At 38.4% G+C, this 19,012-nt stretch overlaps 1 protein-coding gene across 13 annotated transcripts in view; it reads right to left on the reverse strand.

The window, feature by feature from the left end:
* Window positions 1-19,012, reverse strand: part of LOC100713782 (sodium/glucose cotransporter 4) — a 145,855-nt gene that overhangs the window by 92,405 nt on the left and 34,438 nt on the right. For all 13 annotated transcript variants that reach the window (XR_010043172.1, XR_010043169.1, XR_010043170.1 and 10 more), the window contains exon 2: window positions 9,305-9,379. The gene's annotated coding sequence lies outside the window, so the exon portion shown is untranslated. The remainder of the gene's footprint in view (window positions 1-9,304; window positions 9,380-19,012) is intronic.

The raw sequence follows: 19,012 nt of genomic DNA on the forward strand, positions 1-19,012 counted from the left end.
TGACTTTTTAATTTCCTGGATCTCTCTTTGGATCTGTTTCATGCATTGCAATTCCTTTCTACATTGGTCATTCAAGATTTCCATCATTTTCCTATGCTCCTCTTTTTTTTGTCTTTTTTTTTTTTTTGTCTTTTTGAGACAGTGTCTCTCTATACAGTTCCGGCTGGCCTTGAGTGCACTTTGTAGCCTCAGCTGGTCTTAAACTCACAATAATCCTCCTGCCTCAACCTCTCGAGTGCTGGAATTACAGGAGTAAGCTACCATGCCCAGCACTCGTCTTTTTTTTTTTTTTTTAAATCTATGTCTTCTTTAGATATGGTGAGCAATTCTTTCATTATGTTTGTGATTTCTTCTTTTACCTGAGATAGTATTTCTGATTTGATTACTTTTACAGTCTCATGAAATTGTTTCTCTACTTCGGTTGTTATCCTATTGGAGATTTCAGGTGTATGATTTCCATTTTCTTCCATGACTGTATCTCCCAGACTTGTATGAGCCGGAGATCTGAGATTGCCTTTTTCTCCTTTGTCTTGAAATTCTCCTGAGTTTTTCCCAACAAGCTGGTTGTGAGGCCTCAAGCACCTCCCACTTTGGCAGCCCCTCCATTGTGTAGAGGAATGGAATAGGCACCTGGGTTCCTCTGACCCTATGTTTGCTGGGAGTTACAGGTTGTACATTTGACTGGGAAAAAAATGGAATTCAGAGCAACAGTAGATAAGAATAGCCTTACAATTCAAAGAGCCAGTGTGGCATTCTTCCACATCCTCCTGTCTGGTTACCTAATCCTTGATTTATGTAGAGTACTTCCAGGAGGCTTGGAAAAGGCCCACATGTCACAGAAAGAGCTATCCTCTCCCTCCCCCACAACTGGCAACATAATTCAAGAGATAACATGACCTAGGGGTGGTCTCTGATTTTAAATTGTGAATCACCTATAGGATGGGGTGAACTATCTCATCATTTGAGCTGAAGTTGACATGGAAAGAGATACTTTCTCCCCTGTGATATAACTGTCAGGCAATGTTAACTGTGATTTCCCTGTTTTCCATGTTAATGTTGCCTTTCAAATCTTCAACCTTACCTCCAAGAATTTTAAAAGGCATAAGCATATGGTGTTAATTTTGTTTAAATATTTTTTGTCTACCACATGCATTAGGTTACTCAAAGTAGAAATTTTCTATTATAAAAATAGAATAAATATATGTCACTTTGTCTCATTCAATATAAACTGAAATAAAAATAATATTGATAATATTATAAATCCTTGAAGACAAAAGTATACTTTTCCAATAGGAGTGATTTAAAAATAGATGTATTACCAGTGTTTTAAAATAAAACCCAAAATATATTTAGATGTATTTAAATCAGTGTCAGTCAAGATGCATTTATGCATAAAAATCCAATTAATATGTACCAATAATGTATTCTAAGAAAAATTGTTTACTTTATCACAAGAAGTAAAAACACGTATACAAGGTCACATATAAATGTATAAAAATATTTACATTTCTGAATTCTAGGCCAAGATTATTGTGCACAGAAAAATTTCTTCCAGCATAATTTTCTGATACTATTAATCAGAAATTATTTGATTTCCAAATATCACTTTAAAAATCAAATTATTTTTCACCAACCACATAACCCTTTGGTTTATTTTTAAAATCTTAATAACAGTCTCCTTCATACACACACACACACACACACACACACACACACACACACACACACTGTTTATCTGTCTCAAGAATAAGAAAACTAGACCAGTATTGTTGTGACAAATCACATATATGGCTCCAAATAAAGTTTGCACCAAGAGAATATTTATTGTATAGCCATCAGATTAACATCTGCCTGTTATACAATAACTTAACCCATGTGTCCAGATAATTGTTAGTGTCAAGTATTTGAAAGTGTCACTAAATGATGTCACCCAGACAGCAGAGTAGGACAGCCAGTTATCCATGAATAAAAATGGCACTGGGAGAGAATCAGGAATAGGGTTAACCTTCAGGACATCAATGGTGCAAAATCTCCAAGATGACTGAATGAGTAGAAAGTGTTTGAATGAACTGTATTGGTTTTACCACACCCACGTAAGTAGGGAAATGGGCAGCTGAGGTCTCTGAAACATTAAATAGCAGTAGCTATCGTTATCAGCTATGTGGCAAGTACCACCATAGTTCCCAGGGACCATGACTCCAGCTGTAGAGGAAAGCAGAAGCCATCACTGCCACCATGAACACTCTACAACTTTTGCTGCCAAGGATCCTATACTTTTTCACCTTTGCGGACTCCCGCTAGATGACTGATGTTTGTAGAACTCCACTTTCCCAACCAACTCTCCTATTGGATTGTTGTAGTTCGCTAAGTAGATTAATCATAGGGCACTGTAAAACTATGAAATACCCTAATTAATCGCCTGTGTTCCAGATATACTCATTTTTATCTCACTGTAGGAGAGCAGTCCAATGTTCCCTTAGTAGTCCAAATCAGTGACCCAGAAAACAACATAATGCTCTTCTTAGCCTGTTGAGCTGGAGCCCTGAAAAACCCAAAGTGAATGGGTAGAAATCTGAACTTCCAGTCCAATGGAATCATTATTGTGCCTTCTGGTGGAAGTGGTCTTTCTCTGCTCTCAGGATCTCCAGGTTAGCAAAGCATAAAGGCATGGGAACAAGAAACATTTTTAAAGTGTGTCTCTAGGACACTCACACACAGTAAGCACCATTGGTATTTCCACCTCTTGGTTAGTATTGGGAAAGTACCATATGTTGGAGGATTGTGCACTGGTTCAGGGCACCTACAACCTCTGAAAGAGCTCTGAAACATAGATCACTTAGTTGGAAGTACAACTGAGTGTTCCAAAGGCCATCCCATGATTCTGTCGAACAGCTAGTTCAGGATGGTAGAGAGCATACAATCAGTAAATTCTATAAATATGAGCCCACTACTGCACTTCTTTAACTATGAAGTGATTTTCTTCATCAGAATCAATGCTGTATAGAATATCAAATCAGTGGACAATTCATTTTGTAAGTGCATAAATAGTAGCTTGGGTAGAAGCATTGAATAGAAGAAATGCAACTGAAATTGAAAGGCAATTTATCCAGAGAAATTGACTTTCAGTAAAGATAAAATACTACCCCTTTCACAATGGAATACTTTCATTGTAATCAGTCTGCTATCAGATGGCTGATCACTCTGGAAGCAAGTTTCATATTGGTGGCTCAGCATTGGTCTCTGGTACTGGCAAATTGTGTACTTAGTAGTGGATTTAGCCAGGCCCACAAAATTTTTCTATAAGTTTTACACTAGTAGATTGTACATATTCCAATTATTTTAACTCATTTAAAACTTTTGATGTTAATATAAATGCGTAAGGAAGCATAGATTTGCTTAAATTCTTTTGCAGGGTGGACGAGCAAGAAGAAATGCACTAATAGAAGTAAGGAAATGAACATGGCACCATGAGGAAGCACTGTCAATGGCTTTGGAGAAAGAACACTTACAATTGATTATTAACCTCTAATTAGAGTGTGTGGGTGATAGTTTGTGCAGTCATTTTTCTGTATTTCTTGTGTTACTTGGAATTGTTATTTTTCATTTATTGTCCTAGAGGAACCCAATTTCCTTAGAAAAGATTTGAATTTCCTTCATTATCACTTTGGGAGATTCCAGTTTCATCATCTGGAAAAGAACCTGAGAATCTGTACTTGTATGCCCATATGTATTTGGCTATCGGGTTGTAATCTGCATCTCCGCTACAAAGATAAGGAAACAAACTCAAAGATTAAATAATTTCTTTTGACCACATGATAGAATTCAGACAACTGATGATCATATTATAAACCCTCTACACTCTCTCTTATTTTAAAACCTTGGATTTATTCTCGAGTTTGCTTGTTAATACTGTACACAGAGAACAATCCTTTCTACATTTTGTGCCAGTAGTTTTTGCAAATGTAGATTTATAACCTGTTAGTAGGTTGTGTTTTTTTAGGTGCTGGATTAGCTCATTAAAATGAACGATGATTTTTTTCCCTTGCTAAATAAAGTGTGAGATCGTTATTTCAAAGAAACTACTGTGCACATACTACACATTCAAAGTAAGAAAATGTGTGGTGAATGGTGTATTCAGACATTTATCTTACTGATTTTTGAGGTACAAAAGATACAAAGGCATATATGACATGGAGAAAAATACGTGGTTTGTTGAAAAACAAGGAAGGAATTCACAGAAGTGACCCTGTCTGAGGAAGTGAGTCCTGTGTAAAAAGCACAGAACTGAGAGTGACGTGGATCTTGGATCTGAATCCAGATTCTATTTTTTCCATTATGACTTTGGATGTGATTTATAGCAAACAGAAAATGCTATGCATTTGTTGTTTGTTGCTATGCTTAGCTTATAGAAAGCATGGAATAGTTATAAACAGGTTTACCATAAACTTCTGTATGTATCACATTGCATATTTGTCAAATACTAGAATCTATAGGATAAAAAAGACTAATAAAGTTAATTATATGATTATCTCAGAGCAGGGGGAACACACGATGAAAAGATAAATAGAATGGGAGCATTGCATTTCATCAGAAAGCAACGTTTGTTTGTTGTTAAAGTCCTTCTCATAAAGATTTATTCAATTGAAATATAAAATACTTTAAAAATAAAGTATATTTGTGCCACACTAATACTGACTAACACTGACATCTTATTCACACATTAAAATAAGCAATACTAAAGAATCTTGTCTTTTTTGTCATTAAACACATATACTATGACATTTACTTCTTTATTGTTTTTAAGTGTAAAGCTCAGTGATAATGTATTTAAAGTATATTACAGTTGTTTGCAAACATCACCACCAACCAGCTCAATAACTTTTCATTTTGCAAATCTGAATCATTTTCCCATGAAGCAATAATTCCCCATTTCTTCCTTCTGCCATTCTGGGCAACCACCATTCTGGTTTACGTCTCTAAGAGTTTGTAAGAAATTTACTACTGAATTTCACATACATGGAAGTATACAATATTTGCTTTTGTGTAACTGGCTTATTGCCTTTAGCACAACATCTTCAAGTTTCATTCATGTTTGTAGCATATATCAGAATTTCCTGCCTTTTAAAGGCTGATAATGTTTACTGTATTCATATACTGCATTTTGTTTGTTTAATATGTTGATGGATGTGCAGGTTGTTTTCACTTATTAGCTACTAGGAATATTATGGTCATCAGCATGGGTATACAAATATCTTTTTGAAATTTTGCTTTCATTTCTCAGAATTTTTATATTACCACTTTTTTCCATATTTTATTGTGATATGCCATGATGAGGTTCATATATATATGGGAGGGTGTGTGTGTGTGTGTGTGTGTGTGTGTGTGTGTTTCCTGAAGTTCATTCTATTTCATGGTGCTCTGGTTTTATAGTTTTCATCAAATATGGAAATATTTCTCCAATATTTTATTTTTGAAATTCTTCCTCTCATTCTGGGATTCAAATTATATATTAAATTAATTGATCACTTTTTTTAAGTCATTTAATTTCTGTTTCACCTTTTTTTCTTTGCGCTTAGTTTTAGGAAGATTTTATTCCTGTTTCTTCAGGTTGGCTAACTTTACCTTCGATAGTAGCTACATCTACAGCTTCCTCATCCACTCAAATGAGCATTTGAGATGCACTTTTTAGTTCTTTTGTGCATGTTTCATTTCTTTCTATGCTTGTCTCCATAAATTATTTATGCTAATTTTCGCATCTCTGTGATTTCTGCATCTCATTCTGGTTATTGATTTTTCTCCTGGTTTTCTTCCTTGCCACAGGTAACACTTTTTATTAGATACTGAAAGTTGAGTTATTATGTTGTTGGATATCTGAATTTATGTCAGAATATTGACAAAATATAGATGATTAGGCTTAATTTTGATTGTCTGCTGTTACCTGAAGTTGATTTTATTGCAACAGCATCTTGTTTTCAAGCTTTGATATGTCGTTTATGTAACCTTGAAATAATAGATCAAGCCCAGTCTTATGGTATGCCTTTCTAAGGGCACCACTGAATTTTTTGTGAAATCACCAAGAATTCTACACTCTGACTGGTTCATGTTTGAGTATTTCTCTGCTTTGTATGAGTTCTGTCAAGTTTTGGTCATATGACTCATTGGCAATTCTTTGCCCAGTTTTGCAGTGTCATTATATCCAAGCACAATTTAGTAGTAAAATTTTCAAGGATCTTTGTTTGAATATTTCTGGAATTCTTTTTCTTAATAACTCCCTTGTTTCAAGGATTTAGCCTTGAATTTTCCTGCGCCTTTATCTCTCTGAATCTACTAGGTCTTCTCAATTCAGTTCGATTGAGATTTAGTCCTATTCTTTATTTGATTGGCCATAATAAACAATTTGTCTCCAGGCACAAAGCTGAGGAAATCAGAGCTCACCTCGCTGATTTTCTTATGTCCATTCTCTAAAAATCCAAAAAGAAAAAAATGTGTCCCATGCATATTTTCTAATTTTCTATTGATGATATGTCCTTTGCTACTTCACCATAATTGCAAGGATATCTAATATTTGGGTTTCTCATATTAAACTACTAGTAGGTAGAAAGTTGTCTATATCTTGGGTAACTTACGCTTATCTTCTGGAGGGTGTACAGATGATAAACAGAATATATTTGTTTTTAGTATTAGATTAATCTCATCTGATTTAGATTGACCCTGCTTATCTCCAGAGTGGTTTACACTTGCTCAGGATTAGAGAATCTATTAACTTTGCCAGGGATGTAGCTCAGTGGCACAGTGTTCACCTGGCAAGCGTTCACCTGGTCCTGAGTTCAATTCTCAGTGCCAAAAAAAAGAATATATTAAGAAACTGACTTTCTAAAATTGTAAGTTTACTTGTTGTTTCAGAACAATGTTATTACTTGCATTTCTTAGTGATGTATTTTATTGTTTTAACCTGACTTCAGTGGAAACTAGGGATGGGGGAGTTTGAAGATGAACTCTGGCTGCATAGCTAGAACACTTAAGCGTCCGATTCAATATAAGAACTCTACTACGAGCAGATTTGGAGTTTTCTGGAACTGAAGTTTTTCACATACAGACTGATGGTTCTTTGAGACCTAGGGACAGTGCATATCTTATGTCTAACCAGTGGTTGATAGATCAAAGCACTGGCTTCTAAGAACTCTAAATTCTTCTTGTATATTCTCTTTTTGCTGTTACTATATTTTTCCTTTGTATTAAAGTTGTTTTGTCACTAAACCTTAATCTTACTGGTCATTTCAACAACTGAGCACTTAAAATTACTTAGTGTATAATTTACATACTTGGAAATTCAGTTAAAACAATGGAACTTCTCTTGATACTCCATCAATTACTTAAAAAATCAATTTTATGATCATTTTACTGATACACTATTAAATACATTCTTAGTACTGTTTTACCTTCCTTCTCTAGAAATCTCTCCTCCACATCTAAAGCCATAATTGGGGTTGAGAGAAACCATAGTCAGGGCTTCTTTACTCTTCCTTTGACATGCCAACTTGAAGGTCAAATGTATAACCAAGAGTCTTTAATTTTCCTACTAGATCCTACTATCTTACTAGGAGAAATTTACTAGTAAAATTGGAGGCAACTTCTCTTCCCAAGCAGGTTGCTGTTATTCATTGCAAAGAACACCAAAGAGACATGTGTGATGTCTCCTCTGGAAATTTTAATTCTTCTGATAGATAAGAAAAGCAGCCTTATAGCCCCTCAAAACCCAAGCCTTATTGTCAGTTCCTGAAAACCATTTAATTGGTCTTTCCTTAAGGGACACAGCAGAAGGTTGTAAAAATCCTTCACAGTTCTTTCCATTTATGAAGCATGGGAAATGGTTGCTCAGATTTTCACAGGACTTGGACTAGCAGGGACCATATAATCTGTTGTCAAAGCTTGCCTACTATGTATTTACAATAATCCTGAAAATCTCAGACCATTTCCTTTGTTAAAAGACAGCTACTCCTGTGAATCTTTGGAACATCTGAGGCTTCTCTTCAAAAGGCAAGACTCTAGTACTATTCTGGGTGCAGATAAGTAATCAGCTTAGCACTGTATTGAGGCTCTTGTTTTTATGGGCAACCTTGCTAACGCTACTGTTCTCAGGCTTTTGATAATTTATCTGCTTTTTTCATCATGCTATCTACTCCAAAAAATTAAAAATAAAACTTAATGTCTCCAATTGCCAGATCTGTCATAATTCACCTTCTTAGACAGATTGGGAAATATTCTGACATGCTCCACATCAAGTTTGGACTCTGCATCCTCAACCCACTAGTAGAGTTGACCTATTCAAGGCTTCAGATGGTGATTCAGACAGTAACCCATGACTCCCCTGACAAATTCACCAAGCTTTCTCCCATTAAACAAGCATTTCAACACTTCTCCACATATAGACACTAATTCCTTTCTTATTGTCTTCTGACGGTTTTTTCTCGACCTTGCTGGTGAGCTGCAGCATCCCAGGATCCCAAAGTTGTTGGAGAAAGCACAATCCCCCATAAACAGGATCCATAACCCCTTTCAGTTAGAAGTAGCTATATGAGGACAGAGGCTGCCATGCCCTCAGCAACCTATAAAGAATTATGGTAGTGGGGCTGGGGATTTAGCTCAGTGGCATAAGCACCTGCCTTGCAAGCAGGTGGTCGTGAGTTCTGTCCCCGGTACCGGAAAAAAAAAAAAAAAAGAAAGAAAAAAAAAGAATTATGGGAGTTAATATCTCTCAGGGGGAAAGTGAAACAGGAGATTAGGGCATGGCAAACCTGCTGAACAAGTAGGTATGACCAGTGAATCAGGCAGCTCCAGGGCGTATACTCAGAAAAGCAGTCCTCAGAGCCCAGCACATGAGATCAGTCAGCAAGTGCTACCTTCAGTTCTTCTCAAGAGAGACCAAGTAGGTTTTTGACAGAACAGCCTAGATCTGACATCAACATGAAGAGTGAGAGATACAAAATATGGCTGCCATTAAGCTCTTGGCCACAGTAAGCTTCCTTAATGGCTCACTCTTACTCAGTAGAGCATATTTCTTTTCTTACTGCTAATTGACCCACGCTGACTCAACAGACCACATTTCTTTTTCTGTCTTTAATACTTTTAACAAATGTAAAACCTTGCTGTCTTTTTGCTTGTCTTTACCAATCCTTTGTTCAGGATAGCAAGACCTTAGAAAGCATCTTAGCATCTTTGGAAGGAGCATCCCAGAATCCAATAACAGTACAATCTAGGGCATTTTCAAAAACGTATACAACTGTTGCAAACTGGAGATACATACCTTTCCATGATCACAGAATCTTGCATTTGCATTTCCTTGGCCAAATCTTGGTGTCAGATGACAAATGTAATATGGCTAGTGAGATAGGATAGAAGAAAAAAAAGTAAGCATAAAAAAGAGAAAGGAAAATCGTAATTTTAAAAATGAAAGCTGTGATTTCAGGACATAAACCCAGTTTATTCATGATTATTTTTTTTTCTTTCTCCCAGAACAAAGTAAGCCTGGGAAATTCCCTTTCACTCAAAAGTGAATTTAATCATTCCCTTTTAACTTGCAAACGGTCTTTTACCTATGAGTAAACTAATTTTTCATCTACAAATTAGGATTTTCAATATGAGTGGACCATTATTTTACTGCAAGTGGGTCATTCCACAAAACCAAGGCCACAGACTGACCTTATCACCTGTAAATTAGAACACACCCAAAACACACAAAGATTATCTAATAGCCATCCCGCAGCTCACCCACCAGACGAAGACCAAGTCTTCCACGACTTCCATCCTCCAAAATATATAAATAATCATATATGGTGGTGCACACCTGTAATCCCAGAACTCAAGAAGCTAAGGCAGGAGGATCATTGTGAGTTCAAGGTCAGTTTAGGATACATAGTGAGTTCAAGGACAGGCCTGACCTACGTAGTGAGACCTTGTTTCAAAACAAAAAAAAAATATTTAAATATTCTCAGCTCCAAACAGTGGGGCTCATTTCCCTGAGTCCTTATACTCCACTCTTGAATACATATTAAAATCCCTTCCGAATAAACCTTTGCCATCTGTTTTACTGACATGACCTGAAAACTTCATTTTCTACAATGGGAGTCAGTGAGCATATAAACTTACTCTACAAAAAAGTAGGTTAGATTCTTTATCTCAGCTTTAGGAATACCACACAGCCAGCCTGGGGACTCCTAGTCTGACCTGGTCATGGCAATACAATAAGGCCTTAGACATTTCAGAGGAAATGTTATCTGTTATGAGCTGAGCTATACTGACTGACATAAATGTTTTTCTAAAATGACAAAACAAGGGAGATTGTAAGGATTACCTGAAATCTTTAAATGAGCTGTGGTGTAACTAGGAAAGGCAGACTAGGTAAACTCATTATACAATGAATGTGCATTGGGTGATATATATTGCTTTGATAAGCCAACCTGATATTCCTTCCAGGACAGAAACACCTGTTCCCCATATTGCTGGGAGCACTTATAGTTACATTTTCCCAGCTGACTACCTTCATGGGAATTTTCCTCAGGCAGGCCAAGCCACTTCATCAAAATTCGTGCATCCTTTTCAGATACAAGGAAATTTTATCCCAGTGATCATTTCTTGGGGTTGTATAAAGTCCTGGCACTCCTGTCTCAGGCAGGACAACTCTTAAGGGGGCATCCTAACTTCTTGTAACTCCATTGTGTTATCATCCAGCTGGTGGGTTTCTCTCTCAACCCAGAAAAATATTACAAGGTAGATAATCAAGATAGAAATGAGCAAAAGCATTTATTGGAGAGCAAAAGCAGAAGGTTGCCAGTACTATGAGGGTATCCAAGAAAGTTGCCAAGGGGATATTTTGGCTAAGTGTTTTTCTATATAAAAATGACATCTTAAACCACTCTGGGCCAAGTTTAGCAGGAAATTTTGACTAGAAGTGAGCTTATACAAACTTGGGGTATGTAGCAAACATACTTTTGCAAACATCATTAATCATAACTTTTCTAAAATGAGCAACACAAACAGAACAAAGGTACTCATCAGGGGATATGAATAAATGGTTGGTAGTTCTAGCTGTGTATCATCTTGTCATTACCACATTCCTGCACAGGTAGATTTCGCTAGTTTAATGCAGGACCCTAGTTCATCAGGCCACCGAAGCGCTGACCTTGGCCATTTTTCCCCATCTGCGGCCTAGCTTTTTGTTAGCTCCCAGCCCCAGGATTCATCTTATCCTGTACTTCACTGGATCATCCTAACTCTGTCTGGGTTTGGCTTTTCCTAGCTGGTGTCCTATCTGCTGAACTCCTTCTCCTAAGAGTATTTCCCCTGCCCTCATAGGCCAGCATCAGTCTGGAAACTTTTTCACCTTCACACAGGATCCTGCTCATTCTCAACTTTTTCTAATACACACCATGTTTTACTGGAACTGACTGTTTAAATCACTGGCGAGTTCCTCTTTTGAGGGAATCAATACCTAAGCCTTAAGGCAAATGAAACCTAGGCCAAAGCAGCATGTGCAGAGGGCTCTAGGTTCATCTTCTCCGATATTTTTGCTTCACATTGCAGTTTAAAATTCATCCAGCTAAATCTTATTTTTCTTACTTGACCATCGGTATTTAATTCTAAGTATATGTGCACAATTTTTGCATACAATTCTACATTTTAGATTAAGCTTTTCAAACACTTCATCTCAGACAAGTTTTATTATGTGATTCTCAGGAAGGAAAACTCCTAATTGTTTAACAAGTAGTTATTATTTGTGTAATTAGGTAAATTAAAAATGATCTAAAGAAATTGAGCAATATTCACAATTATGACTCAGAAGTTTCAGTATGTCAATTGTCTTCAATAAAAATTCTAGCAGGTTTATATATCTGAAAACCACTAAGCAATATTAACCTTTATATGGATGAAAAGAATAGTGAAGCCCTTTCCTCTGTGTGCCCAGCACGGGCAGGGAGAGCAAGAAGACCTGCATCTGCCTGCCAGGCTCTGCCACTGGAAGCCCTTTATTCCACGCACCCAGCATGCGCAGAGAGAGCCAGAAGATCTGCTTCTGCCTGCCCAGTACCACTACCAGGAGGCTCTTTCTTCTGTGTGCCCAGTGCAGGCTGCGGGAGACTGATAGATCCATTTCTGTCTGCTATGTGCTGCCGCCAAAAGGCAGCCTGAAGGCAGCCAACAGATCCACCTTCACCTTCAGGGAGCTGCCACTGGAAGGCTCCTTCTTGCAGGCAGCTAGTAGAAGCAGGGATATACAGCCAGGTAAGCCCTGTGCACACATAGGCCACCATTGGAAGCCCTTGGTTCCCTCAGGCAGCCACTAGAAGAATCAGACAAACACACCCCTGTGTGTCTGCCACCATTTTGGGAGTTCCAGTGTAGAAACACAGGCTGAGAGAAATAGACCCACATCCATGCACCCCTGATCATCAGGGAAGCGCCACAGTAGCTGCAGAGCTCTGGAGAAGCCTGCTTCATGCCCTGCTACCTCCCTGTAAATCTGGAATTAGAGAAACCCAGGTGCCTGTCTCATCTCCCTACACTGTCTAGGGGCAGCCAACGTGGGAAGTGCTGAGGGCTCCACAACCAGCTTGTTGGGAGGAACCCAGGAGAATGTCAAAACGAAGGAGCAAAAGGCAAACTCAGACCTCTAGCCCACACACAGTAAGTCTGGGAGAGACAATCATGGAAGAAAATGGAAGTCACACACCTGAAATCTCTGAGAGGATACCAACTGAAGAAAGGAAACAACTTCACGAGATTGTAAAAGCAGTCAAATCAGAAATAATGTCTCAGGTAAAAGAAGAAATCACAAACATACTGAAAGAATTGTTCAGCAGGTCTAAACAAGACATAGACCAAAAAAGAGGAGCATAGGAAAATGATGGAAACCTTGAATGAATGTAGAAACGAATTACAATGCATGCAACAGATTCAAAGAGAGATCCAGGAAATTAAGAAGTCAATTGAAAGCTGGCAAAACTGCTTGAAAGAGACTAAAGACAGACTTTCAAACCTTGAAGATAGGATTGCAGCTAGTGATCATGAAAAGAAAGATCTCTTAAAAATAACACAGAATAAGGAAATAACAACTCAATGGCTGCAAGATGATGCAAGGAAGCATAATTTATGTGTGATAGGCATCGGTGAAGTAGCAGGAGTCAACATAAATGAAATTAAAAGGATATTCACAGGAGTAATAGAAGAAAACTTCCCAAACATGGGAAATGAATCTGGCATTCAGGTAAGTGAGGTATATAGGACTCCAACTAGCCATAACCAAAGTCAATCTACACCCAGACATCTAATAATCAAGATTCCAGAAATTCAGCACAAGAACAGAACATTAAAAGCTGTTAGAGAAAAGAGACAGATCCCCTGTAAAGGAAAGCCAATTAGAATCACAGCAGACTTCTCAACACAAACCAACAAGTCAAGAAGAGTATGGAGTGAAGTGTTTCAAACCCTAAAAGAAAACAACTTCGAAGCCAGATTGATCTACCCAGAAAAACTACCTTTCAAAACTGATGGAAAAATAAGATACTTGCATGATAAAGAACAACTGAAGGAATTCATGATTACCAAACCAACCCTACATAGAGTTCTAAAGAATATTCTAGAGAGAGATAAAGATGACCATGGTTCCAAGAACAGCAGCAGAGGAGGATTGCCAAACAATACAGGCAATTGAATGAAGGGGAAAAGTGGAGGACCAGCAACAGGAAGACAGCATGGCAGAGACAAGCCAATGCATGCTGACTGTAACCATTAATGTAGATGGACTCAATTCAAAATTAAAAAAAAACACAGCAAGAGTGGATCAAGAAACAAGATCCAACACCAGGCTGTATACAAGAAACAGATTAACTTAAACAGATTAATTTAAACACATTTGAGGAAATTCATAGACTGAAAGTCAAAGGAGAGAAAATAATGTTCCATGCAACAGGAAACCAGAAAACAGCAGGGGTAATTTGCCCATCAATCACAGAATGGGTAAGAAAGATGTGGTATTTTCATACAGTGGAAAGCTATCCATTGGAAAGTAGAATAATCTCAATGTTTTTATAGGTAAGTGGATGTAACTGGAGGTCATGTTCATGGGTGAAACAATTTGAACTCATGCAATGTGAACACTAGCATAAAAAACAGAAGGCGTTAGTGGGATTCAAAAATACAATAGATACTATAAAACTGATAAAGGAGGAAACACCTAAAAGGAGAAGGTGGTGACCAATGTTAATTTCTTATTGTCTTGTCTTGAACTCTTGTAATGTTTTCACAATTTTGTTAGGTTTCATTCTGTTCTGTCTTTTTTTTTTAAATTTTTTTTTTTTTTTTTTTTTTTGTCTTTTTCCTTTTTACCGGTACCAGGGATCGAACTCATGACCGCCTGCTTGCAAGGCAGGTGCTTATGCCGCTGAGCTAAATCCCCAGCCCCAATTCTGTTCTGTCTTGTTTTGTTAGATTTTACTTTGATGGTATCCACAAGCTATTTTGAATATAATGGGGTGTATTATGGTAATCATAGTTGGTTTTCTATTATCTTGTTTTGAAGTCCTATAATGCTTTCATTCTTTTAATTGGTTTTATTGTTTTGTTGGATTTTATTATGTATGATGGCATGAACAGCTGTTTTGAAGAAAATGAGACACTAGAGTAAACATTGTTCATTTCCTGTTATCTGGTTTTGACGTCCTGTAATGCTTTCATTCTTTTGTTCTGATTGGTTTTAGTCTGTTTTTCTATTATTTGATTTCACTGTGCATGAGGGTATGGACAGCTATCTTGAAGAAAATGGTAGTCATTGTTTTTAAGTCCCATAATGCTTTCATTTATTGGTTTTATACTATTTTGTTTTGTTAGACTGTATTGTGTATGATGGTCTGGACAACTATTTTGAAGAAAATAAGAGACATTATGGTAGCAACTGTTAATTTCCTGTTGTCTTGTTATGAAAGTCCTGTGTTGCTTGCATTGTTCTGTTCTGATTTGCTTTCTTCTGTTTTGTTTTATTCTTCTTAAAATAAAATAAAAAAATTATAAAAAGAAATGAAAACGGTGGTTTCCTATGAGGCATGGAGACCAAATGCAATAGCACAAGGGAATCTTTCTGGAAAGATGGAAACATTCTATTGTCATTATTAAGGTGACGATTACAGGACATATACAATTATAACATCAAACCACTTCCAATGAATGCATTTCACCTAAATGGGAATTTCACTTAAACAAAAAAATTGGGGGGTGAGGCTGGGAATTTAGCTCAGTAGCACAAGCACATCCTGGCAAGTGTGAGGTTATAAGTTTGATCCCCACAACCAAAAAAATTATATTTTTGTTTATCAAAAGCAAACTAAAAAGGGCCAGGGAGAGGGCCAAGGATTTAGCTCAGAGTTATAAACATCTGACTGGCAAATGCAAGAAAATGAGTTTGATTTCCAGTACTGGGAGAAAAAAAGCAGGCAGGGGTGAGGAGGGGGAAGACAAGGATAAAGTTCAGCAGTGCAGCACCCGCGTGCAGCCGTGCCTGCACTCAATTCTTGATAACCGCAAAAAAAAAAAAATAAAGCGCAAACTAAATGAACTTTTTAATGAACAAAAAGAGGGGGAGGAGGCAAAATAAAACTATAAAATGGGAGAGGGTAAAGATGGCAGACAGATAACAACAGGTTACAAAGGTTCCCAGAGATAGTCAACTTAGAATTCAAACTAACACAGGGTGGGGAGTCCAGAACAGAGGGAGATGAATCCTCTCATCCAAGAAGAAACTAAGGTGAGAAGAACCAATCAAAACAGTCCTAGTGCTACTGTTGGAACAGCTTAAGGCTCAGTGCTCCCGCTGCAGCACCCGAACTTGCGCAGCCACAACTTACTGAGTTGCCCAAAACCCAACTATGTTGACTCACTGGAAACGCAGCCACACTGAGGTTGGGGGTCAGCAAGGACCAGCTGAGCTGGCAGGGAACCCGCATCAACCTGCGGTGAGTGACGGGAATAAAACCATTCCACAGAAAAAGGGCTCAAACAGACAACATTCTGGGACCGGGCAGGACTGGCAAGGAAAAGGGGCAGCAGTGACTTCAGTCAGTTGCTCCCTTCCCAAACGGGATTGGTAGGGTGAGCTTGGCCTGGGTCATGCCCCTGGCTGAGACCCAATAAGCCATCCCAAACCAGTTCCCTACACTTGGCAGCGCACACTAACGCAGTGAAGGCCTCACCAGGTTGACTGTCCTGGAGGTGAGGCAGCGCACAATAATACAGTGAAAGCCTCAGTAGGTTGACTGACCTGAAGGGGAGGGGCAAGCATACATGTGCCTGTTTGCACCTCAATAGCACACTGCTGTGGGCAGGATCACGGAGCCAGCAGGCTTCAGAATTCTAACCAACAAAGAAAGAAACTAGGGCCTACTGGAAGAAACAAAAAATATGGGAAGAGAAAGCAACAAGAAAAAGTCCCCAGGCTCCAACCATGAGAACATCGATCAAGGAAAGGTAAATACAAAGGAGACTGAGGACAGCAAACATGCAATATCAGGCACATCATCAGTGGACATAAAGAGGTATCTCTGGAGCCTCTTAGATGAGTTCAAAAGTAAAATATTTAACCAAGTAAAGCAAGATATAAATAGATTAATAAAAGAAATGCTAAGCACCTCTCAAGAAGACACCTCTCACCACAGACAGAAGAATGGAAAAACACGAACAAACGAGAGAACCATTTGATGAAGAATATAAAGAAAGAATAGACTTCTGGGAGAACATGGCGGATAGAAAACAGCAGCTATGGTGGCTCTCTGACATACCCCGCTTAGAATCCAGGAATGGTGCCATGCGAGGAGTCCTAATCAAGGGGAGATATACCCTGCAGACCCAGGAACGAACTAAGCTGAGAGAAACCAACTGGAAATGCAATCGCAGTGCTATAACAGGAACAGATAAAATCTCAGCATGAAAGCTGGAACCTGAGCCACTGAAAGCCAAGATTTGAATTTCCTGCTGCTGCTGCTGCGTACAAATTGGCATGGCAGGGAGAGAGACGCGCAAAAGCTCTTTGAGAGTGGGAATCCACAAACGGAGTTGAGAGCGGACTGGCAGGGAGCGCTGTACTGACCTGCGGTGAGTGAGCAGAACGGGGACCCTTCCATAGAGTAGAAAGCTCCCGCAAAAGACATGCTGGGACTGGGCAGACTAGCCAGAACAGGATGCTGCAGTGTCTTTAGTCGCATATTCCCCTCTCAAGAGGAATTGGTGCGGGGCACTTGGTCTGGGTGACGCCACTGACTAAGACCCAGTAGGCTAACCCAAACCAGGTCCCAGCACCTGCTGGTGCACCCTAGCAATGAAGCCTTCAGTAGGTTGACCTGGAGAGGGCGCCCAGCAGAGGCTGTCCAGGTCTGTGTCTCCCTAGTGCACTGCAGTAGGTGGGAACACCTAGTTGGCGGATTCAAACAAACTGTAACTGACAAAGAAAAAGACTGGGCCTCCTATATATGCTTGTATGGAAGGAACAAAAAGTATGAGAAGAGGGAGCAACAAGAATAGTCCTCAGTCCCCAATCCTGAGAACACCGATAGGAAAGGTAAATGCAAAGGAGGACAGAAAATATGCAATATCAACACGGCACCAATAGACATAAAGCGATATCTTCGGAGCCTCATAGAAGAGTTCAAAAGTGAAGTATTTAATGAAGTAAAGCAAGATATGAGCAGAATAGTTAGAGAAATGCTAAGCACCACCCAAAAAAAAAAAAAAAGATGATGGAATGGAAGAACAGGAAAAAAGGGGAGAATTGTTTGATGGAGAAAATAGAGAAAACATAGAATACGTGAAGCAGGTTCAAAGAGATTACCAGGAAACTAAAAACTCTATTGAAAGCTGGCATAACAGCTTGAAAGAAACTAGGGATAGATTATCTGAATTGGAGGGCAGATTTGTAATGTCAGAGCATGAAATAAAAACTTCTTAAAAATAACAAGAAAACAGGGGCTGGGATTTAGTTCAGTGGCATAAGTGCCTGCCTTGCAAGCAGGCAGTCATGGGTTCGATCCCCGGTACTGATAAAAAGGAAAAAGACAAAAAATAAATAAATGGGGCTGGGGATTTAGCTCAGCAGCATAAGCGCCTGCCTTACAAGCAGACAGTCATGGGTTCAATCCCTGGTACCGATAAAAACGAAAAAGACAAATAAATAAATAAATAAATAAATAACAAGAAAACAAACAGCAATAATACAAAGGCTACAAGATGATAAGAGGATCTATAACTTAAGAATTAAGAACATAAAAGAAGAAGTAGGGACACAAACAAATGGACTACAAAAGCTATTCACAGAAATAATACAAGAGAATTTCCCTAATTTAGCAAAAGGTAAAGATACTCAGATGTATGAGGCATACAGGACCCCAACCACCTACAACCCAAACAGAGCTACACCCAGGCATATGCTACACCCAGGCAATAATCAAAATTCCAGAAATCCAATATAAAACAGAATATTAAAAGCCGTCAGAGATAAGAAACAGATCACTTACAAGGGAACACCCATCAGAATTACAGCAGACTTCTCGGCACAAACCATCAAACCACGAAGAGCGTGGGGGGAAATAATTCAAGCTTTGAAAGATAATAACCTCCAGCCAAGATTGATATATCCTGCACAACTGTCCCCAGAAATTGATGGAAAAACAAGGTGCTTCCAGGATAAAGAGGAACTAGGAGAATTTGCAACCACCAATTCAATTCTATAGAGAATACTGCAGGATATTCTAAAAAAGGAAAATACCAAGATTCCAGAAATAGTGGCAGAGAGGCCACAATGAATGGAGCAGAAAGAGAAATGAAGAAGACAAACTGACAATAAACAACAGAAAAAGAGCTCAACAGAAATGAGCAGAGAAGATTGGATGGTAGGAACAGCTATTTTGGAGAAAATAAGACATCATAATAGCTGACTTAATATCATCTTGCTTTGAAGTTCCATCAAGCTTTCATT

This window comes from Cavia porcellus, unplaced genomic scaffold, assembly GCF_034190915.1.
Source record: "Cavia porcellus strain 051 isolate PalLab524CR breed Dunkin Hartley unplaced genomic scaffold, mCavPor4.1 scaffold_25, whole genome shotgun sequence".
NCBI classification, from domain to species: Eukaryota; Metazoa; Chordata; class Mammalia; order Rodentia; family Caviidae; genus Cavia; species Cavia porcellus.